Source organism: Ursus arctos, unplaced genomic scaffold (genome assembly GCF_023065955.2).
Source record: "Ursus arctos isolate Adak ecotype North America unplaced genomic scaffold, UrsArc2.0 scaffold_2, whole genome shotgun sequence".
NCBI lineage: Eukaryota > Metazoa > Chordata > Mammalia > Carnivora > Ursidae > Ursus > Ursus arctos.
The window spans coordinates 10,850,364-10,872,256 of NW_026622874.1; the positions used below are offsets into that span (position 1 = coordinate 10,850,364).

Genomic DNA, 21,893 nt, shown 5'->3' on the forward strand with positions numbered 1-21,893 from the left:
GTCTAGAGGGTAACAATAATTACATCTCTTTTTATCAATAGATTATGGAAAAACACATAAAATAGGAACCCAGTCCATTACTGTGAAAGACTTGTATCCTAACAACTTGATTTAAAATGAACTAGTTTGGTGGCCCTGACTTCAAAAGATTTTTCAAAATGTTCCAGTTGTATCATCTTAGTACTAGCTCACATTAGAGGAAAGAATGGTTACAAATAACTCAAAACTGTGGGTAAAAGAAAGAAGAGGTTAAAAAAACTAAAGATGGCGGAGTATTAATGACCTACTTATTATTAGTCTTTTTTTATTCTAAGTGAAACATTTCTAAAACTTCTATTTTAATTTTGATATATACATACAAAAAGGGTACTTAATATATATGAATATTTTTTAAAAGGGAAACAAATACCCGTGTACCCACTATTTAGCTAAAGTAAATTAATACGATCAACTTTGAAGTCCCCTGTGTGAGACTTCATCCTGACTCCATTCTATCCCATCCCTACCTCTACCCAGAGGTACCCGTTACTCTCAATTTTATTTAAAGTTTCCTTTGTTTTGTTTAGTTTTCAAAACACTGGTTTTTTGGATTTGTCCATGTTGTTGTGTTTAGTTGTAATTCATTTGTTTTTATTACTATACAAATCCAATGTGTAGTTGAGCACATTTTATCCATTTTCCTGTTGATGGACATGCAACTAAATTCTTCTCTCTCCCCTTTCTCTCTCGTCTCCTTGCTTTGACACACACGCACACTGAAAATGACACACAATTCTGCTACAAGAAGTCTTGTACGTAGTGTGGTGCGTGTATACAAGAGTTTTGTCTGGATTAGGACATATACATATTCGATTTTCCTAAGTACTGCCAAACCATTTTCTTAAGTGGTTGTAACAATTTGCCCTCAACCATCAGTGCACAAGAATTCCCACCACCCACATCAAAATCCACATTTGACATTGGCTGACTTATTAATTTTGCTATTCTAGTGGGTGTGAAATGGTGTCTCCGTGTGTTCTTAGTTCACATTTCCCTGATTACTAAAGAAGGTTCGTGTCCTTTCATATACATCCACTTTTGTAAAATGCTTATTCTTGTCTTCTTCCATCCATTTCCTACTGGGTTATTCTTGTTTTTTTTATTATTATTATATCATGAATTCTATTTTTTGTCACTTTGCATAATCTTTCAAATATCTTTTCTCAGTCTGAAGCTTATCTTTGAGTTTTCTTTAGTATTTTTATTTACAGAAATAGTTTTAATGAAATTAAATTTACCAGTCTTCTCATTTATGATTTGTGCTGTTTCTGAAGGAATTATTCTCACTCCAAGACCAAAGGATACTCTTCTCTATTGTCTTCTAAATCTTTAAAGTTTTGCCTTCCACCTGAAGTTCTTGTTTCACCTACAATTGACTTCTGGGTATGATGTGAGGGGGATATCCATTTCCATTTTTCCCACATGGATAGTTAATTGCCCTAGCACCACTTATTGAATGGTTTCCCTCTTTCCCCACCAATCTCCACTGATTAGCTCTGTTATATATAAATTTCTGTGTAGATATGAGTCTCTTTATTGGTTTGCTGTTTGGTCCCATTGGATGTTTTGTCTATTTGTACATCTATATTACGCTGTCTTAATTATTATAACTTTATAATAAGTCTTCATCTGGTAGGGGAAGTCCTCCAGATTTTGGTTTTGAACGCATGAAGTTTGAGTTGCCTAAGACATCCAAGTGAAGTTTTCAAATACATGGTTGGTATGAGTCTAGGCTTCAGGGGAGTCTTCCACACTGCAAATAACAATTTGGGAGTCTGTAGCATTTTTAAGGTATTTAAAGGTATCCGCTGGATGAGATTGTGAAGGCAGTAAGAGGAGACAGAGGGGAACCACATCATAAGAAAATCAAGGAGACAAGGAGAGACGATAAGCAAAGAAGATGGAGAAGGAACGACCGACTAGGTAAGAAGAAATCCAGGAGAGTCCTTTTCTAGAAGACCGTGAAGAAAAATGTCATGGACAGAGAGTCATCAACAGTGTCCAGTGTTGCTGAGAAGTCAAGTACGGTAAAGACTGAGAACTGAACACTGGATCTATCAACATGGAGTCACAGATATCCTTGACAAGAGTGGTTTCAGAGGCCTGGTGGTGAGCAAAACACGGATTAACGTGGTTTCAAGAGAGAATGGGAGTAGAACTGGGAAAAGTGAATATAGGCAACTATTTTGAGGAACTTTGCTACAAAGGGGAGAAGAAAAATGGAGCAGTAAATGGAGGAAAGTGGAATGAAGCGAGGTTTTCCTGGAGGAGAATGTTATTTTTAAAATGGGAGAAATAATTGCACATTTACAGGCTGATAGGAATGATCCAACAAAAGGAAACACTGACAAAGCAGGAAGGAGAAGGGAGAACTGCTGGAGTGATGGAGTTAAGTGCAGGAGTGGGGGAGTTGGCCTTATCCGGGAGCACAGACCATCCATCCTCAGCACTAAGACCACATACGGAGCCCACTGCAGGGAGTGGATATATGCAGTGGCAGGAACTTATGGGAGTTCTTTCTTTATTTTTAATTTTGATTTAGATGTAACTTCCATAAGTAACATGGATTGGTTTTAAGTGCCCCATGAATCTTGTCAGGTGTATAGACTCAGTAATCACCATCCTAAACAAAATATGGAAACTTTCTAATGTTCCCTCTAGTAGTTTTCTTTTGACTGATTCTGTTACGCAGTAAAAAGGGTAGCAAGATTGTCACCAGCTGAGGGGAAGGCCGGAGAGGAGGTTTTGGGGATGTCAGGAGAGGCAAGAAGGTCCGAACACATTTTAAGAGAGCAGGAAAGTGAAAGAACTAGGAAAGTGAACTGTGATTGCTGACGGCACTGAGGGCCCTCCTGTGAGGCCCTTCATCGGTGAGGTTAGTGGCCCTGAGTGCAGAGGGAGATCACACAGGACAGCGCTGTGTTCTGCGGCAGCCACACTCAGCTGCACGGGTGCAGGCCGAGAGCTGGTAGAAAGTTGAATGTAATGAGGGTTGGGGCTTTACCAAAAGAAAACCACAAAGCAAGAGAGGGGTAAGGGAGTTGAGGGTGTATGCAAGAGAGTGATAATAAGGATGGGCAACAAAAATTAAACTCAGTAGGAAAGCGGGGGCCTGGGGGTGGATAGAGGGGTAAGAGGCACTGAAAAGGCAGATCAATGGATCAGAGCTCCTAGTGGGATGGAACAATTATTAAAATTGGTGTTCGAAGAAATGAGCTGGAAAGTCAAGAGAAAGGATACTTAAAATTGAAATTATTGGAAGTGAGCAGAGAGGGAGGGAGGTGTTAGTGACCCTCTGGGGATTTGCCAGGTGTATTCTGAAACTGGCCCCTGTACTCAGAGGGCAGGGAGAAACTGAAGAAAGAGGTTAGCAGTGGCAGTTTTCACAAGCAAAGGGAACTTCGGTGGCAGCAAGGTGAGTGGATCCCTGCAACCACCAGCCACCTCTTAAGTTTATACAGAGGCCTTCACAGGGTTCAGTCATGTATACTGCACAGGTGTTCTCAACACCGCATCATTATCTCAGACCTGTGTCCTTGGAGCAGCCACTGGGGGTGGGAAAGGCAAGCAGAACCCACATTCCAAGGGCAGGGGAGGGGGGGAGGAGCCTGTGATTGACTAGGTCAATGGGTGGTCATGTCTGTTCAATGACCTTCCCCGACAGGGGGTAACCATGGCCGAGGTCACGGGAAGGGCAACAATACCGAGGAACAGAGGATTGCAGACTGAGAGGCCAAAGTACTGAATGGATCAGCGCTATGGATATGGAAACCACCAAGAACTATGGCGGCTGCAATTTCTGGTGCAAAAATGCTGAGCAGCATTCACACCTGTGATTCTGTCCCTTTGGCACATTTTAAAGGTGTGCATTTATTTAATTACTTAAGTCTTCCTTTACAAGGTTGTATCAAATGTCAGTTATAAATGTATTACTTAAGAAAAACATTTTGATAAACCAGAAAATAAGGATGGCTGTATATTAAATTCATGACTTTCATTCTGTTCCCAATTTTCTTGACAATTAAAGACCTGATATTACATACCTACTCTATTCACATGGTGATAAGCTGGCATTCTGTAAAGTAAGATGTATTTTGTAAAATCCTGAAGGTGAATACTTAATTTTTCCTTTCCTTATAATTTCAGTTAGGAAGAAAACACTTGAAAAGGATTCCATTTGAGTGTGCTGTTTCATAAGAACTTACCCTGTACCTACTTTTTTGGCACTCAACCATTTTCATTAAAATATTACTTTCATGTAAGTCACTCTATATGCACAACACTCAAATTCTGAAGAGGTGTGTGCGCGCATGCGTGTGTGCGTGGGTGGTGGTGGTGGTGGTGGTGGTTGGGGGGGGGGGTCATTGTTAATGTCCTATCATATCGTACTGTGGTGAAGGAATGTGGTTTCTTTGGTCATCCTTGAAGGAGTTTGTTGGGATTTTCTTTGCGTAGTCAATTGTAGTCAGTGTCTCAAAGGTAGCTGAAAAGAATATTGTCACAGGTTGCATTCTCTGGGATGCCAACTCTGAGGCAGAGATTTGTATGCAGCAAGTTTATCGGGAAGTGGCCTCAGGATCTACACTTGTGGGGAAGTGAGGAACATGGGATTGGGCAGAGGGAGAGGTTGAACTGCAATGAGTAACAACAGCAGCCTCAGATAATCCTATAGGGAGCTCTGAGCTACCATGACCCTTCAGAGTCATTCTGAATTGAAGCAAACAGGTGAGGCCTTGATCTCTCCAAACTGACAAGTCACTGGATATGGGCCACTCCAAGGAAGGGGCCATGACCTTGGGCAAGGTGACTTTCTTCAATAGAAGGGAATATCTGGAAGACTTACTGAATTACTATCTGCTGCCAAAACACAGCTGGGGAATAGGCACTTCGGTCTTGAAGGTGAGAGGGGGATGTGAGCGGCCCTCCACAGTCTCTACTACTTACATACACACACACACAAAACGCATGTTGCATATACAGCATGTATGACAAATACGGTGTTGCAGACCACTGCAATCTAATTACCATTCTTTATACGTAATCAAAATTTTCTCTTTTCTGGAGGTCTTGCATTATCTCTTTAGCTAGGCATTGGTCATTTGCCAGTCATTCTGCTCCACAGTCTGTTGACGGTTGTACAATTCAATGTGAAGAGCTACATCTTTAGTCAGCTTATATTTCTTGCATTGTTTTCTCTCCTCCATGTCATGTCTTCTTTCCTTTGGCTATTTCTATGCAATTAATGTTGAAACTTCTGGTTCTATCTTCCCTCTCTCTTTTCTTGTATATTTTCTATCAGTCTTTTTGTATTGTATTCTGGGAGAATTATATATATATATATATATATATATATATATATATATATATATATATATATGTTGCTATTTTTTAAACTTCAAAAATTGGGCGCTGAGTTTGAGAAGTTCTTTATAGATCTTGGATATTAGCCCTTTATCTGTAATGTCATTTGCAAATATCTTCTCCCATTCTGTGGGTTGCCTCTTAGTTTTGTTGATTGTTTCCTTTGCTGCACAGAAGCTTTTTTACCTTGAAGTCCCAAAAGTTCATTTTCGCTTTTGTTTCCCTTGCCTTTGGATACGTGTCTTGAAAGAAGTTGCTATGACTGCTGTCAAAGAGGATGCTGCCTATGTTCTCCTCTAGGATTTTGATGGATTCCTGTCTCACACTGAGGACTTTCATCCATTTTGAGTTTATCTTTGTGTATGGTGTGAGAGAATGGTCGAGTTTCATTCTTCTGTATATAGCTGTCCAATTTTCCCAGCACCATTTATTAAAGAGACTGTTTTTTTTCCATTGGATGTTTTTTCCTGCTTTGTCAAAGATTAGTTGACCACAGAGTTGAGGGTCCATTTCTGGGCTCTCTATTCTGTTCCATTGATCTATGTGTCTGTTTTTGTGCCAGTACCATACTGTCTTGATGATCACAGCTTTGTAATATAGCTTGAAGTCAGGCATCGTGATGCCCCCAGCTTTGATTTTCTTTTTCAACATTCCCCTGGCGATTCGGGGTCTTTTCTGGTTCCATACAAATTTTAGGATTGTTTGTTTTAGCTCTGTGGAAAATGTCAATGGTATTTTGATAGTGATGGCACTGAAAGTGTAGATTGCTCTGGGCAGCATAGACATTTTCACAATGTTTAGTCTTCCAATCCATGAGCATGGAATGTTTTTCCATCTCTTTGTTTCTTCCTCAATTTCTTTCATAAGTGTTCTGTAGTTTCTAGAGTATAGATCCTTTACCTCTTTGGTTAGATTTATTCCTAGGTATCTTATGATTTTTGGCTGTGTTTAAAATTTTCAGTGTCTATAATTATTTTTTATGGATCTGATATTCCTTAAATCTCTCCAAGGATACTAACTCTCTTATTTTAAAGACTCTTTGTTAATGCCATTAATTTGCTTTCCTTAGGCACTGGTTCTGTGATGGTTCTGGACCCACGGTGCCATCTTCCAGGTTAATGCACACTCATCTTACTGACATTCTCTGTTCCCCCAAACCCTTTAAGCCACCTTCAACTCATTGTTTGAGCTGCTATCATTTTGCACCTACAATGCAGACATTATCACGCTTGCCTAATGCCTAAGCTCCTTAACGTGGCATCCAAGGTCCTCCATATTTTGCCTAAACCTACCTTGTAGGCTTCACTCACACCTTCCTGAAAGCTTAAATCCCACTAACATCATTTCCCCTACAAAACTAACTTGAATTCCTCCCCGAGTAATCTTCCCTTTTCTAATGTTTCAACAGGAATTTATGCTCCTATTACAGACCTCTGACTTGCATTTTATACAGTTTTTGTGTGTGCTTATTTTAGTAAGTTCCCATTAGACTCTCAACCTTTAACACATTATAAAACTTCTTTGATATTCTATGTCTTATTTACAAACACACAGTAAATATTTGCTAAATACTTGTTGACTGACATTAAATGGCAACATTTCTATTCATGGAGCTGGGATGGAGGAGTAATGAAGACCAAGGGCTATGGAATAAGGCTCTATGGATTTGAATTTTGCCTTTGTCACTTACTAGTTGTATAACCATGCCATGTTACTTAACCTCTCTGTGCCTGCTTTAATGTTCTAATTTGTAAAACAGGGATAAAAATAGGACTTAACTACAGTGCTGTTGTGAGAACTGAAGAAATAACTAACAGTATTTAGAAAAGTGTCTGTCACATTCAATAGATAATAGCCATTAGTTTTATTAATATAATCTTAGAATTTAAAGGAAATTAAGATGAGACACTTCTTAAAGAGACAGAAAAAGCGTATACTTTGATTATGCATCAAAGATAGTCCAGCCAAATATTCAAGTACTGTTTTTTTTAAAAAAGATTTATTTATTTATTTTAGAGAGAGAGAGAGTGCAGGGGGACAGGCAGAGAGAGAGAATTTCAAGCAGACTCCCTGCTGAGTACAGAGCCCCACACAGGGCTCAATCCCAGGACCTTGAGATGATGACCTGAGCCGAAATCAAGAGTCAGACACCCAACTGACTGAACCATCCAGGCACCCCTCAAGTACCTTTTAAAAAATATGTAACATCTCTCAAGATTTTTAATAATTTTAGAATAAAGGTAAATGTTTAAATAATCAAGTAATAAAACACACAGATTAGATGATAATCTATAAGTAAACAAATCAGAGAAAATATAAAGTCTTTTTACTAGTACAATATATTTTGTTTAGGTTAATGATGATGAAGCATAAAGCTATAGAACAAGTATTTTCTTCATAGCTCCTTTCATTTTTTTATTAAAATTGAGGCTTTCATTTCTTCTTTTTTTTGGAAAAAGTATTGATACATTGATTTTAGTTTTGATTATTATAAAATTTCATATATGCCTATAAAAGTAAAAAATACTGAAACACTAAAAGTGAAAACCCAGAAGAATCTTCCACAGATCCCTCTCCCTCTCTGTCTCCCGGCAGATTTTCCCTTATTGTTCCTAACAGATTCATGCTCTCCGGTTACTTGTACACTACGGTGAAAACCATCCCACCAAACATCTCCCTTAATGAAGCAGAAATGAATATCAGATATATAAAAGCAACATAACATACCAACATGCGATTTTCATATCATAAATAATTTTTTAAGTTACTGCAGTTTTAATAAGTGATAGGTTACGCTGAGAAAATGAGACTCTTTAAAGCCCCACATTTACTTGCATTTAGAAGGTCTGCTGTCTTTCAGACTCTACCAAATTCCTGTCATATCCATCTGCCACTACAACCTGGCCTGCCGAGCACCCTCAAGTCAAATGCTTGGTTATTATACAGCTCATCAGAAGTACTAAGAATTCTGCTAGGGTAATCCTGCAATGGGAGGAAGAATTCTGGCTTAAAGAATGACCTCTAAATCTAAGACATGGAAAAAATGCTCTATGTGGGATGGTGATTAGCTGAATACTGAAAACAAATTAGAGAAACTTTATGTAATTACTCTATTATTGTGTCCATTATAAATATTTTTGTCTATTGAATTATAAGTCTATCAGACTCACAAAATATGTCTGAACAAAGAAAACAAATTGCTTTCTCCGAAAGCCATACTGTTTCAGTTCTCTATAATACAGGGAGATATGCAAGATTGAAAGTGACCCTCTACTTAAGAAATGAATTGGGAAGAGAGCTATGAAATTTACTGATTTTTTACAGAACTTTTAAGAAAGACAACTTAATGATCAACTATAGAATATATTCATGCAATGAGTGGTGCATGGTGGATAATCACACCTGGTCATTAGTCTAATTTCAAAAAAATTTTAAGTAAGAAGAAAAAGTCTTCTCTAAACTATAGGGTAACCATGTGGCGACAATACAGACAAGTGGATAAATAGTAAAAGAGGAACTAGCATAGCTTCAGTCAGCTACAAAGCTGAGAAGCAAAACAGAAAATCATGTTACAATTATTGCCCTCATTTCACAGACAACAAGGGTAAAATAACTTAATAATAAATTATTGACCAAATAACCAACTTTCATAATTAAAGCAGGAAATATTCATGCTTTTAGCCAAGGAGTCCTGTAACATTAAAAAGTACATCTCGCCTTGACTCCTTTGGTACTTCAAAAACATCCCACCAAAGCTGACCCTCAAGCAGCTTTTCCATTTTCATGAAACTTTGTACTAACTGACGCAGTTACAGTTTTATATTCCTGGGAGATGAGCACTACCAGACTAATTCACAACTAAAACAAGATAATGGGACACTGGAGGAATTGGGAGCAGGAAAGGGAACCACAAAAGAGATCCAAAGGCTACTTTTTGTAAGTCTAAGGATCCTTCTAGAACCTATGCACAGCACTCAGAAAGAGTAATTGCAAAATTAAACTCAACTACTTATGTATTAATCTCATCGAGTGAGCTGTCAGAGAATTCACAGTAAATACACTTATCTTACTAGCTCTGGAGACCACACGATTTGCTTAAATATGAGGAATCATAAAACACCTGGCTTGTGAACTCTCAATAGGCTTCATGTCTCACTTTCCATTAAGCAGAAATTAAATGTAATGTAAATTTATAGAACCTGAGGAGGGTGATAATTAAATGGGATTTCAGGTGAAACATTTAGACAATTCAGTCCTGTCTTTTGCACAAGGCTTCAATAGACCACATGCCATAGTAATCATTTCCTCTTGCTGAGCTCTTTGCTACTTTAGCCAACAATAGGCACTGGCTGACACAGGTGTTATTTTAAAATAAAAATGATGATCCCTTCATTCTCCTTTTAAATAGTTGGGCAAGTCTCTTTGATCACTTTTATGAAAGTTACTTTATAGTTTAGCAAAACTCACAAGGACTCATTTATATTGTCTGTGAACATAAATGTTAGTATAGAGGGAAAATGATATATTTTTTTGGTAAACAGTTGCCTATTTTCTGTTTTTCCCAAATGCTACATTTAGGAGATTTAATCTTTGAAATATAGTCATATTACTACTGAGAAAGTTGAGAGGCATTCTCAATCTCTCCCCCAAAAAGAAGTGCTCCCTACAGTCCCCCATCCTGATAAAATAAAGAATTGCTATGCAATCTTCCTTGACTCTCCTAAGAAACATAGCTCAATACTTGGAAACTCCCCTAAAGGAACAAAACAATGAAACAGCTGGGACTCATTCTTGGCACCTTTAGCACCCAATTTATTATGAAGTCCTGTCAATAAAATGCTGAAATATAGTCCATCAGTCTATTTCTCTTTTCCTCCACTCTGTCACCATATTCTCTTGTCTAGACTATTGATTTCTTAGATTTCACTCTTCCTGGTTTATGAAGCTTCCTAGATTCTACTGCTCCCAATACAGCAGGCAGAGTGAGGCTATTCAAGGCAAGTTGAATCATAACATTCCCCTACCTAAGATGCTTTTCTTAACAGAAAATCTAAAATATTTAACATGCTCTAGAAAGGCCTACAGGGTCTGATTCCTGCTTACTTCTCCACCTGCACCTGAAATAACCTAGTCACTTCCACCTCTTCCGGTTTTCAAAGCTCTTTCCTAGCTCAAGCAAGAAAACACATACTATTCCCTTTGAATAGTCTAGCTCAGAAGTTTTTCTCCCTCTTCTCAGGAAGTTCATGTTCCTAACAAATGGTTCAGAATAAGCAACATGAATAAGATCAAGCAGATTCTACAGAGAGGCTCTCTCAACCCTTCATTCTACCCTCATGCCAAATGGAGGTTAGAAATCGAAGAAATTACATTCTCTAGATACTCTTTACGCTAGAGTTCTTGATGTAAATTATGTCTCACTAATGAGATCTGGAAGGCAGAACTGAACACAGGCCATCTACCTGCTGATGTTGCCCCTGGCAGACAAGGTGGGACACGCAAGTGTTGGGAGGCAGCTGTGGTGGCCAGACTCAGTGCCTGAGTCACAAGATTCTGTGACAGTCAGTGGTGATGGCAGCAGTGGAAGCAGCAACAGCAACTTCTGGCTTAGCTGCAGCCACAGCGAGGTGAGGTGACCTTGAAACCAACAGCTCCAGTGGTCTAACAAACTCATCTTAGTATATATAGGTATACTTCAAATTGTAAAATAGTACAGAGAGTTCATAAGATTTAAGATTATTTATCCTATAGTTATCTATCCTGTAGTAGCAACATAAGTCTCAGCAGTTAGTGGAAATATCTTAGTGTCTTTAAAGGCCTAGGTTCAGTATTCTGGACTGAATTGAGATAATGCCCATAAAATGTCTAACAGTGTCTGGCCAAAACAGTAGATACAGTCATCACCTTCATAATATTATAAACTCCGAAAATTATAGCTAATAATGAAGCACTTACATAGTACTTTCGTTTTTAAAAGATGTAATATTTCATATGTACCTCACGACCACCTATTGTGGTGACAATGCAGACAGTTTTCACCTTTTATAGGTCTAGATAACCTGGTTCTACGGTCTTAGACTTCCTGTCCAGCACTGAAAAAAGGGTGTATCCAAAGATCAACCACTCTGGGCAAACTCTTATTTAATTTCCCAACGTGCCCCAGGTCTGCTACAATTCCCTTTAAAGTTGCCAGGAGTCTACCCCTCCAGCCACAGTTCACCCTCTCACCTTGTTGAGACCACAGTGGCCTCCTAACAGGCCAGCTTGCTTCCACGTCAAAAACTTATTTGACATCTGATTCACTCTTATCATCTGTAAATGCCTTAAGGACAAGGGCTATGATTTTTGTATATCCCAGCACATAGAGAATGCTCATGAAACATTCACTAAGAGTAGTAACGATTTAGGGCAGGAGTGAACATACCAGTGGTTACCAGAGGGGAGGTGGATGGGGGAGAGGGGAAAAATAGGTAAAGAGGATTAAGAGTATACTTATCTCAATGAGCACTGAGAAATGTACAGAATTGTTGAATCATTATACAATACATCTGAAACTAATGTAACACTGTATGCTAATTGTACTTGAATTAAAAAAAGAAAAAGGAAAATAAGAGTATTGATTAGATCTGTCCTATTCCCTGATGAATCTCGAATGCCAAGAACAGTGCCTACCACATAATAGGTGTTCATTTAATATTTATTGAGAATGCAAAACCTCAATTGTGAATGTCTCCTCCTAGAGAGAATACATCATTGGAAATGGGGACTGTGCCTTATTCATCTCCGTACCCCTCAGAGTATTCAGTACATCTCACACAGGGAGGAACTTAATATGAGATGTTTGAGTTTGCATCTTCTCTAGACATTTTAGTTTTTTTAATATTCAAAAACTATATATCATGATTTATGAAGCAAGTGTATTCCTAAAAATATGTAAAACAAAAATATACCAAACAGACTGAATCTCGAAAGGGGTGAAAGAAGCAGCCTACGCAATGCAGACAAGACACCAACCAGAATTTGCACTGGAGAGTCTCCATACAATCAGAAACTGTCTACTAGAGAAAGAGTTGTGACCAACTCTCTAGCAGTTGCTTTTACTAGGGGATGAAGTAGAATCTGAGACTTGTACCAATAACAAAATGGCAGCACAAACAGAATGCCAGGCTCTAGGGACCATTCTGCAGCTCTTTGGAGAGGCTTCCCGGGAACGCACAGGCTGAGAATCTGAATACTTTATTGCTCCGTAAGCTTGGCATTGTGCAATATACTTCTTACTTATTAAAGGTTTTATTGATTCCCTATATAATGAGTTAATTCATACTAATACCCGAAGGTACATTTTGTAATCCGTTCATCTTGGAGAGTACACCCGAAAACAAAACACAAAAAACAAGATTCAAGGACAAATGTTCTCTAGATAATTTACCGAGAGTTTCTGTTTTGTTTTAATGTGTGTGTTCTATTTTAGGCAGGGATAAGCATCTGATTGCACCTTTTTTTTTTAATTAAAAAAACATTTCAGGCTAAAACTATACAGTTATGATCTAAGCTATAGAACTTTAACACCCTGACTGTTCAAATAATTTCTACGTAACAAATATCTGTTAATGAATCCCGGTCCTGCCTGTGGGTACCTCTGGACCCACCTCATTAAGCGTTTCTATCCATTCAAGTGAGCGTCTGTGTTATTCTCTTCAATCTCCACAAGTACGTGTGGCTTGGCTAAGGAAGCACAGCACTCTGTACTTGCACAGGGACACAGAATAAACACACTCTAGTTATTCTCCAAAAAGTTTAACCTTGAACTTACTGCCACTCAATGCTACCAAAGCATTGACTTAGAACAGTATGTATACGGGACTGCTTTAAGAAAATACAAACACATTCTCTCTTTTAGGACTCCAGCCATATACTGCAACAAGATGTGGGATCGAATCATTCTGATTTCTCATAAAACTGTCACCCACTGCGATGGTATCATCAGCTTCTTACAAAGAACAGCCTATGAAACTTGCTGTACTGAAGTCAGTGAGTACGAGATCACTCGGTGCCCTCTGTGGGGATCCACGAAGGACTTTCCTCTTAGGCATCAGAAAAAGTTAGGATTTTTTGTGAGCAATTAGTTTGTTTATCTCATGGACACCGTCAGTCATATAACCTGAATCTGTGGATGCCTAAAGACTAAGAGCTACACTGGGGCCTCCCTGTAATAAAAATATAGGACTTCATGGCACACATTTTCTCACTTCTAGTCTCATTTGCTCCCTGTCCTGATTTCCTCATTCACTTGATTTATCTTATTATGTTGCACAAAGGTTTCTAAATCACCTTAAAGTCTAACTAAAAAGGAAATTTAATATAAATAAATGACTATATTAATGGCAATGTTATAAGCTTTTAAAAATCCACACATAGTTAACTTATAATACAATTATATATAGATAGATATTTTAACTGTTATAGTGATATGTAACTACTGATTTTTTTCGTTGCACGCACTCTTAACAATGTTTAAAAATCATAAACGTGCCATTTCATGTGCTAAATATCTTACCTTGTGAAAGATTTCTTTTCTTTTGTAAAGATGTTATTTACTTACTTACTTATTTATTTACTTATTTATTTAGACAGTGAGAGCAGGGGGAGGGGCAGACAGAGAGGGAGAGAGAATCTCAAGCAGGCTCCCCACTGAGTGAGGAGTCCGATGCAGGGCTCGATCTCATGACCCCAAGATCATGACCTGAGCCAAAATCAAGAGTTGGAGGATTAACCAACTGAGCCACCCAGGTGCCCCCACCTTTATTTTCTTTTATAAAACTACTTAAACTCATAAAATACCTGTATAGCCATTTGATTTATTTAATAAGCTATACCAAAAGAAGTCCTATATTTAAATTGGTGCTATGATACATAGACTCATCTAATTCAGTCACTTTTAAAATATAATCATTTATAACATGTAATGAGCACTGGGTGTTATACGCAAATAATGAATCATTGAACACTACATCAAAAACTAATGATGTACTATATGGTGACTAACAATAAAAAAATAAAATATAATCATTTATATATTTAATTCTGTTTTTAAAACACGAAAAAAAAAGCTAGTTTTGCAATATAACAAATTAACAGACTGCCAAGATTTGCTTATCCAAGTACTCCTTAGACTAATAGAAACAGTTAACCAGCTTTCCTTTTCTTATATTCTTCTTGGTTGTCTTGACTCAGAGTATACATAGTGTTTTTATCAAATAAAATTCTCTGCAGGAGGGAAAAATTAAAAGACAAATTACTGCTTTGGGAAACAGCCATTCATTCTCAGTTAAAATTCATGTGTGACTTGTTTTATGTGTTGTGTGTACAACCCAGTATCTCCAATGTGATAAGACCACAACAGAACAACAGTGTATGCTGGTAAGTCAAGTTGACAAATGCTACTCATTGTAATGCCTACTGTTACTATCTCCTCAGGTTAGTTTCCAGATATTACATAACTCTTCTGTATATTCATGAACTTCAGAAACCAACATAAGTCTTGTATTCAGAGAAAATATTTTACGAAGGAAACTGTAATCGTTAAAGTCGAAGTCTTTTAAACTACTATTGTAGCTTAGAAAGCACAAAACAAATTACAAATGAATGAACACCTTTATCTTCTGACCCAGCAATTTCACCTGTAAGAATTTATTCTAAGGTAATAATAAAAAGCTTGCGCAAATTTATTTATAAATCTGGTCTCAGCAACGTCTTTGACATAAAAAATTTTTAAATATCAACAGTGGCAGAATGGTTCACTAATCTATGCTGAAATACTATGCAGATCTTAATAACTATGTTATGGAAGTACATTTACTGGGAACAGAGGCAACATAAACAATTGTAGACTAGAAAGACTCACACTGAATGACATTTGGTACTTAACATTTCACAGCAAGGAAGTGGACTGTTTCTACTAACATAACCAGAAAAATGAGTCCCATTTGGATACTTTAATATTGGCAATCAAAGACTAAAGCACGATCTCCTAGATTAGCTTTAATGAGTTCTCAATTTGGGGAAACAAAGGGGATCAACAATGCACTCTGCAAGCAGCACTTGGGGTTCTTGGTTGCCATTAAAGCTTTGGGACTCAGATTCATTGCTTGTTGGTAATTCTCAATGTACCAGTTTTGAATTCCATTTAAAAAAAAAAAAGGAAGGAAAGATTTGATAGGGTTTATAGTAAGTATATGCATAATTCTTGACTCTGAAATGTGATACCTGCATAATTTGAGTTTACCAGGAAAATTGCACCTGTGTTCCTCAAAGCTAGATGTCTTCAATAAGAGCAAAAGTTGGGAAAAGAATGGATAACTCAGATGACTGGAAAGGTGTTATAAAGGCTTTTGCTTTCAAGCCCAAATCTAGTGAAGCCAGAATAGAAGCTATTCGTATATAATCTCAGTCTTACATCTATTAAAATGGATAAATTAAAGTCCATTACTATAGATCAGAGAGACAAATCAGAAAAAAAAAGAAAAAGACAACCCACATCTTCAGTTATTCACAGAAATGGACTTAAATCTATGTTCATTTCTTACTGCTGTTTTCATATTGCGGACAAATGAAGCACTTAACAAAATTTAAAACTTTCGTCCTTTTTTGAAACAAACAGCATCACCAACAGGCACCTGCTGAAAGTCTGCCAGAGACATGGGGCTGGAGGTGTGGCCTGCAGGCCAGCAGTGTGCCACCAATTGAGAGTCTGTCAGCAAGGCTGACTTTGAGGCCCCACCTCACACTGACTGAATCACAATCTGTAATTCAACAAGATCCCAGGGGTTTCCTAAGGAGGCTGAAGAAGCACTGTGTTAGAGCATTTTTCTGGTTTTGGAGACACCAACGAGGTGTAATGCAGGTCCTCTAATGAGTATCTAGACCGGGAGGTGAGGAACATTCATCAAAGATAAACTATACGAGGAGCATATGCCAAGTGACAGATGATAAGTGTAGACAGTGGTATAATTGTTTCAGCAAAGGCAGAAGTCACTCAAAGCTGGGGCAGTTAGTGGTGTCTTAAAGGAGGGGCTGTGCTTGGAGGAAAGAGGAGAGTATGGTATCCTCAACTCTCCTTTGCATAAATGTAGCAGTTTTGTAAATTCCACATCCCCGGAGCTCTGAGGAATGAGTAGGGTCAGGAGGAACTACTGAGCCTGAACAACTTAGTTATAGTATGTTAGTTACAATATAACATTCTGATCAGGTAGCAAAGCTTCAGAAAGATAATGCAGTGAGGCATCTTAAGAGATCACGTTGCTTCGTTCTGAAACGTACAGCCTTCTAGGAGGTAGGGCAGGCTGTTTAAGCCACTTCTATGTATTTTACTTTTCACATGAAATGTGTTAAATTTAGGCTTAACTTAAAATGTAGGGAAACCTCTTTTTTGTGTTTTTTGTTTGTTTGTTTAAATTCAATTAGCCAACATATAGCACATCATTAGTTCCAGATGTAGAGTTCAGTTATTCATCAGTTGCATATAACACCCAGTGCTCATCACATCACGTGCCCTTTTTAATGCCCATCCCCCAGTTACCCCTTCCCTCCACCCACCTCCCCTCCAGCAACCCCCAGTTTCTTTACCATAGTTAGGAGTCTCTCATGGTTTGTCTCCCTTTCTGATTTCTTCCCATTCAGTTTTCCCTTCCTTCCACTATGGTCCTCTATGCTGTTTCTCATACTCCTCATATGAGTTAAACCATATGATAATTGTCTTTCTCTGATTGACTTATTTTGCTCAACAAAATACCTTCCAGTTCCATCCACGTCAGATGTAAATGGTAAAATTTCATCCTTTCTGATGGCTGAGTAATACTCCATTGTGTGTGTGTGTGTGTGTGTGTGTGTGTGTGTATATACACACACATCTTCTTTATCCATTCATCCATCAATGGACATCTCAGCTCTTTCCACAGTTTGGCTATCGTGGACATTGCTGCTATAAACATTGGGGTGCAGGTGCCCCTTTGGATCGCTACATCTGTATCTTTGGGGTAAACACCTAGTAGTGCAATTGGTGGGTCATAGGGTAGGTCTATTTTTAACTTCTTGAGGAACTTCTATACTGGCGAAACCTCTTTTTTGAAGCGCTACTGAAAGGAATCCTATTAGAAAGTACAGAATTCTTTTAACAACAGTCAATTCCTAAATTATTTGTACTGTGAGTTAACATTTCATTATATTTTAATTAAGTCTTTTCAAAAGAATCATGCCTGTACTTACTACAGAGGCACAATGATTACTGGTTTGCTATCTAGTGTCACCAATCAAAACTCAATATACGAAGGTGAAAGAGTGGCACTTGTCTGCATGGTTATGGTTAAGGGCCCCCAAAGTCCCTCTCTTTGGCCTTGCAAATGGTAGGACTGTCTCACTGAGATATAAATAAAATGCCTTACTAACAACATCCTGAGAACACTGTGGCTCGGTACTATTCATGCCAGCTGTAACTGATCCTGAGCTCAAACCTGGCTCTCGTGTCAGCGGCTTTTACCTACTGATAGACTGGTAAGGTGGCAGGCTATGTCTTGTCCAAAAATGGTAATTTCCCAGGGTCCCAAGAAGGTTTAAAAATATTTTCTTTCTATCTCAACACAAAGCACACTGTCTTTAAGTAATACCACTAGGGGCTGACATTTGAAACTGACAAGCAGCCCATGTGCATTAGGGAGATAAGGCCTGGCACATGCTGCTACCTCTTGGGATTTTAAAATGCTAGCAGCTGCAGCTGGTGGCTGTGCCCCATCCCCGGTGTGCACTGCTTTGGGGAAACTCTAGCCCCTCCTTTTGACTGTGATGAGGACATGTCTGATTGGAATACGGTTATTTTTGAAGATATTCAGAACAAGTGAATTCCTCTATAAATAAAAGGAAAATGGTAAAGGGAAAAAAAAAGAGGTAAAGTATTAAGCTAAGGGATCTTAAAGTGTCATTTGGTAGAAAACAGTTAATGCAGTAAGGAGAAGTAAAAAAAAATTATGAGGGAGGATTTTTTTTTAATAAAAATGAAAATAAATGAGAAAGAAGAGACTAAAAAGAAAAACTTCTTGTGAAAATCAATCACATCAACGTACTGGAAAAGGGTGAAGAAACGCTGCAGACAGAAGGAATGGGAAAACGAAAACCAATTAAATGTCAAAAATACACATAAACATCCCTCCAAAAAACAAAAACAAAAAGGAAAAGGTCCATTATGGAAGAAAAAAGACAGTCATCAAAAGTTTCCAATCGCTGTGGGGACCAAGTTGGCACCTATGGAATAAAAGGCAAGGGACGGCCCTGGAGGAGATAATGCTAAGTGAAATAAGTCAAGCAGAGAAAGACAACTATCATATGATTTCTCTCATCTATGGAACGTAAGAACTAGATGATCGGTAGGGGAAGATAGGGATAAAGAAAGGGGGGGTAATCAGAAGGGGGAATGAAACATGAGAGACTGTGAACTATGAGAAACAAACTGAGGGCTACAGAGGGGAGGTGGTTGGGGGAATGGGATAGGCTGGTGATGGGTAGTAAGGAGGGCACATATTGCATGGTGCACTGGGTGTTATACACAACTAATGAATCATCGAGCCTTACATCGGAAACCGGGGATGTACTGTATGGTGACTAACATAATATAATAAAAAATCATTATAAAAAAAAAAAAAGGCAAGGGACAAGAAGCTGGGGGTGGGAGTAGAGAGGGGTACAGAGTACTCAGCCATAATAGAAGATGCGAAGCCCAGAGCAAGCAAAGCCAAAATCCTTGCAGGGAAAACAAAATTCAAAATACTAGGAGGAGAGTCAGGAAAAGTGCCCAAACCAAAAAGTCACACAGGCAAGTATCTTCAAAAAAGTTCAAATTCCACAGGTGACAGTTTCATATGGGTTATTGAAATGAACTGGAATGTCCTATAACTAATCTCTTGAGACCTATGTCTAGAATGCCACTTACTCTCATCTTCAAAATATTTATTGGTTCTATTATCACAGACAACAACCAGAGTGAAGAGACCAGAGAACGCCCAACAGGAGAATTATATTCATAGGTGCTTTGTGGGCATGCAAAGCATGTTTCTTGCATTATATAAAATATGATTTGGAGAAATAATACTATTGAGATTTTGAATCATTAAAAATTTTCAAAATGGAACCAGGCAAGACAGTGTTCAAATCCCAGCTTCAAGCTTTAAAAGGATTATGTCTTCTACAAAAAAATTAAAAGACAACTTAAGATTTTTAAAAGCCTCTCTGAGCCTTGACTTCATTCTTCATCTGTAAAATGGGCACCAGATAATCTACCTTGAAGGGCGTCGAGAGTTAGAGGGAAGGGGCACAAAACCTCTGGGTCAGTGGAAGAATGTGGCAGCCACAATAAATACACAGGAGATGTGTATTTAAGCAATACAAAATGGAAATGTAATTAATTTAAATAAGATATTTTTCTGAATATATTAGTGAAGAAATAAAAAATCCTTTCCTTCCTAGAGTTTACATGCTAGTGGGAGAAAACAAAAAAAATAAATGTGTTCGATAGTTAAACGATGTGGTATGTAGAAGCTAGTACTTCTCACGGAAACAAGTAAAACAAAATAGGGGAGCTAGGATAAGGTGTTGCCCCTGTAGATGCCAGGGGGCAGGGCAGGGCAGGCCTCCTGTGGAGGAGACCCGCGAGCACCAGGGCTACGAGGCACAGATAACTGATAGGACTAAGCACTGATTTGGATTTCTGCAAGGAAATCACGTATGATACGTGGACGGCATTTTGTTACTGCTGCTGTCATCCAAATAAGCTACGTTTGCTATAAGAATCCTACCTCGAAATATTCTGACTATATTCATGTTACTCTTAATTTCTCTTTTGCCAGTTGTACTGCAGCGCTCGGTTAAGGCACAGTCGTTTCTTTTGACTGATTCTGCAGCAGCAGCACTTGTGAAGGCCATGTTCGCTACGAGTCTTCAGAGACGGTCCCCGAAAGCACTCCCCATCTCCCTGCTGCCTTATTTTACTTAATTGTTTCCCCATTAGAAGAAAAACTCTGCGACGCGGGGAGTTTTGTCTTTCTTTTTTCCCCATTGCAGTACCCCCTGGCCTAGCATTGCCTGACATATAAAAAATACTTGGTGCTTCGGTTGAAGAAATAAAAGCAGTAAGTAAGAATTGTTTTTAGAAAGGAACCACAGTTTGGAAAATCACTAGGGCACTTCCACGATTAATAAAAACCTCAGAATTTAGAGATTTAACATTTGTGGATTCAACTACTTAAGAACACCAAAGGATATACTGCATGGAGACTAACATAACAAAATAAAAAATTATTATTTAAAAAGAAAAAAAAAAGAACACCAAAGGTGTGGGACACGCAGTAACTTGTAATGTTGCAGAGGCTGGTGAATGGGAGCCAATTACTTTGCGAGTGAGGGCGTCCTACCAGGCTGCTCAGCCTCCGAGGTAACCTGTGGCTTTGTCATTTCCTACTGGTGACTGACACATCTGCACGGAGCAAGTTATTTGCTAGCGTGATGCAAGAATGGAGATTCAGACCTCAGGATGCGGCCTTCTTGCTTTATAAAGAGCCCTTGAAATAATAAAATGTGGGTTCCTAATCTAACAGTACAGAGGCTTCCGGGTGGAGTGGTCAGAGAACAGAAAGAGGTGAGGAGATCTGTGTAGACTTGGTGTAAGCTGAGTGAGTGACCTGGAAGAAATCACTGCATATTTCCATACTTCAGCTTCCTTACAGATAACATGAGAAAGACAAACACAGCAGTATCAGTAGATAACATTACCTACATCTCACCAATTTATTGTTAGAACCAAGTGAGGGGTTGTGTTTTTAATTGCTTTACAAATTGAAAAAAATACTTTGGAAAAATGGGTAACTTCTCAAAATAAAAAATATGACTAATATTCAGAAAAACTCTAGGCTTATGTAATACCTGGAATTCATATTCGTATTCATGCTCACATTGAAGCATGTAATTCTGGATGAATCGTTATTTCTCATGTCTGCTAAGCTCTAGCATGACTATAAAATTATACATTACTCAAAAACTGAAAAAAAAAATCATATATTTTCTTGGATGTCAACATTCTTTAAAAGAAAATCAAAAGTAATAAAATGCTTCAAAATCAAATGTATCCATGGCAGAAGGATAGACCTATAGATCAAGTGGAATTGAGAGCCCAGAAATGAATCCGTACATCTACTTACTGTCAACTGATTCCCAACAATGGTGCAAAAACCATCTAATGGAGAAACAACAGTCTTACCAACAAATGACGTGGGGACAACTGGATAACCACAAGCAAAAGAATGATGTTGGATCCTTATATATGCAAAAGCTATATAAAAATTCATTAAAAACAGATAAATACCTAAAAGTAAAAACTAAAACTATGAAACTTTTAGGAGATGGCATCAGGGTAAAACATTCATGACCCTGGATTTGGCAAAGGGTTCATAAAT

General features: G+C 38.2%; 1 protein-coding gene across 6 annotated transcripts in view; it reads right to left on the reverse strand.

Moving 5' to 3' along the window:
* NME7 (NME/NM23 family member 7) overlaps positions 1–21,893 on the reverse strand; it is a 240,766-nt gene that overhangs the window by 55,798 nt on the left and 163,075 nt on the right. The window lies entirely within an intron of this gene.